Below are 3,346 nucleotides of genomic sequence, written 5' to 3'. Positions count from 1 at the left end.
TTAAACAGGTTATCAAAAGCTTTCTTTGTGTTTGATATTTCCATTACAGTGAGCAATCCTGTCATAAAACTTTATAAAATTAATAAACTATTCTTACCAGGTAATTCTGAAATTTAAGATACTGAAATTTTTTTCTAGTGTTTCATGAAATTGCATGCATTTAAAACATAAATTATTCTTATTCCATTATGAAGGTGTTTATTAGGGCAATTATGAAAATAATCTCATAAATATCAGTGCCATACTGTGAAAATAAAAATACCTTTTTCTTTTCCCTTACAAAAAGACTCAAATTCACACACAAAAAAAAATTTCACTAGTTTAAACTAGAACTCACTTGGGGCACTTGGGTGGCTCGGTCAGCTGGGCATCTGACTTCGGCTCAGGTCATGGTCTCACGGTTCGTGAGTTCAAGCCCCGTGTCGGGCTCTGTGCTGACAACTTGGAGCCTGGAGCCTGCTTCGGATTCTGTGTCTCCCTCTCTCTCTCTCCGCACCTCCCCCATTCACTCTCTGTCTCTCTCTCTCTTAAAAATAAATTAAATTAAAAAATAATAATAATAAATAAAAATAAAATAGAACTCATTTGAAATACAATTACTATAGTTTTGAAAAGGTATTAACTAAGTGAGTCCAGTGAATCTGGAAAAAAAATTTTTTTTTAATCCAAGCTTTTCCCTACACCCTTCCACTTAGGGAAGGTTAATTCAACTTGTCACAGATATAAAATATTTCTCAGGATATTTGCCACATAAGAGAGAGAGGAGGTGTGACTGGTCAGCACATAAGTAGCCGAATTCTGGTTTGGTTTTTTTGTGTTTTATTTAATGTTTATTTATTTGTGGAGAGAGCATGAGTGGGGGGGGAGTGCAGATAGAAGGGGAGAGAGGATCCAAAGCTGACTCAGAGCTGAAAGCATAGAGCCCGACGCAAGGCTCAAGCTCATGAACCATGAGATCATGACCTGAGCCAAAGTCGGACGCTCAACCCACTGAGCCACCCAGGCATCCCGAATTACAGTTTTAAAACCAATTCCAGGTATAAGAGGACATGGTTCATTTCGTTGGCTACTAAGATGGGCTGCAGTAGTAAATTAAAAGGGGTCTTAAATTCCTTGAGCTCTCTCCGTCAAGAGATGGAGTCTACTTCCCCACAGCTGAGTCACCTTGTGATTGCTCTGACAAAGAGAATGAGACAGATGTGCCGAACGTGACTCTGAGCTCAGGCTTCAAGAACCTCGTGACTTTGCTGCCCCACCACCCCGCCTCGTGCCCCAGACCTGTCGCCTCCAGAGGAGAAAGCGTGTGACTGGGGAGGACAGCACACAGAGCAAAGACAAGCTGTCTGTGTTGCGGTCCCTGACAGTGACAGGTGGTTTTTTGTGTCAACCTGACGAGCCTCACAGCTGCCCAGATAGCTGGTAAAACATGTCTTGGTGAGTCTGTGCAAGTGTTTCTGGATGAGATTAGCATCTGATGCAGTAGATTGAGTGAAGAGACCTGAGGTCACCAATGTGGGCAGGCCGCATCCAATCTGTCGGAACAAAAAGGGGAAGAGTGGACGAACGTCTCTTTCTTCTTGAGCCGGGATGTCCATTTTCTCCTGCCTTCAGACATGGGAGCTCCTGGTTCTCAGCCTTCAGGCTTGGCCTGAATTATGCCACCAGCTCTGCGGCTTGCAGACAGCCTTCACAACTGCCTGAGCCAATTCCCACAACAAATCTCCTCATGTATATTGAGATACAGTGAAACCTTGGTTTGGGAGCCTAATTCGTTGCGGACACATGCTTGTAATCCAAAGCACTTGTCTATCAAAGCGAATTTCAAGGACCATTGGCTCAGGTGTGATCATGTGACACTCAGCGTCACGTCCTACTCATATCACCAGACATCGCTCATTTTATCTAGTTAAAATATATTAGAAATGTTTGCTTATCTTGCGGAACACTCACAGAACAAGTTTCTCGCAATCCATAGTTTCCCTGTCTATCGTATTGGTTCTGTTGCTCTGGAGAACCCTGACTACTACACTGACCAGCAAGCTTGCAGAGAGAACAACTAGCTGCATATCCCCAGGCAAGAGCAGCAAAAAGAAACACCTAGGTGAGCCCAGCCCAACTTTATGAACAACAACAAAACAACAGGCCATTTCCGCCACTAAATTTGAGGGAGGTTTGCAACAGAGCAACACAAAACAAAGACAGGGACCCTGAGCCCAGTTCATGGGCTTTCATAAGCCCAATTTAATTCAGGAAGGAAAACAGACCAGTACACTTGGGGGCAGAGAGCAAGAGGGAGAGCGAGAGGGAGAGGGGTTACTATCACGTCTCCTACTTCAAATTTCTACTGCATTTTTCTGCCTAATTTAGTCCCAATTTATTTCAAATCAGAGCAACTATAATTAATGTCTAGTATCTGTCTCTGACCCCATTTACTTCCCAAACCAATCCCATCTCCATGGTACCACCAAAATATCTAGGATCCTAATTAAAATTCTCCCTGCCACTACTCTTCGCTTCAAACACACTTCTGCCCATGGGGTAAAGTCCCGAGCCTACCATTCATACATAACCCTTCATGAGGCCCTTCCCCAAGCAGAAGAGGCAGGAGTATTGACCCATTGGCTCCCATCCCCCATGATCAAGGATTGCTCCCAGATGTGCTAACCTCCCCCGTGCTTCCAAGCTGGGTATATGTCATAACCTAGAAAGTTCCTTATGGCGTGTGCAGCACCAAAGGAAATCCTGGGGCATTAGGTGAGGACTTGAAGGGGGACCTTATCACCTTAAAATGAGTGGAAGCCTGAATGGAACTGTCCACTACATTCACAGCTGAAATCTGAGCACAGTCAAGCACATGTGAGTCAATGTGCCAGATTTTTAAATTTTTTTAAATGTTTATTTATTTTTTGAGAGAGAGAGCATGAGCAGGAGTGGGGCGGAGGTGGGGGGGTGGGGGAGAGAATCCCAAGCAGGGTCCACTCTGACACGCAGAGCCCAACAGGCGGCTTGATCTCAAGCACTGTGGATCATGACCTGATCTAAAATCAAGAGTCGGGTGACGTAACCAACTGAGCTCTGTAGATGCCCTGAGTACTTGTTATTATGAGTCTGAGGTCATATTTGAAGATTCATTTCCTTGGGAATCCCTCAGGAAGCCTTAAATTAAAGGTCTTCTGAGAGGGGCACCTGAGTGGCTCCGTTGTGTTGGACTCTTAATTTCAGCCAGTTCACAATCTCACGGTTGTGAAATTGAACCCCACGTGGGATCGAGCCCCCTGTCGGGTTCCACGCTGAGTGTGGTGCTTGTTTGAGGTTCTTTCTCCCTCTCCTTCTGCCCCTCTCCCCA

Source organism: Puma concolor, chromosome A1, assembly GCF_028749965.1.
Source record: "Puma concolor isolate L17-30 chromosome A1, mPumCon1.1.hap2, whole genome shotgun sequence".
NCBI lineage: Eukaryota > Metazoa > Chordata > Mammalia > Carnivora > Felidae > Puma > Puma concolor.
This window is presented reverse-complemented; position numbering follows the sequence as displayed.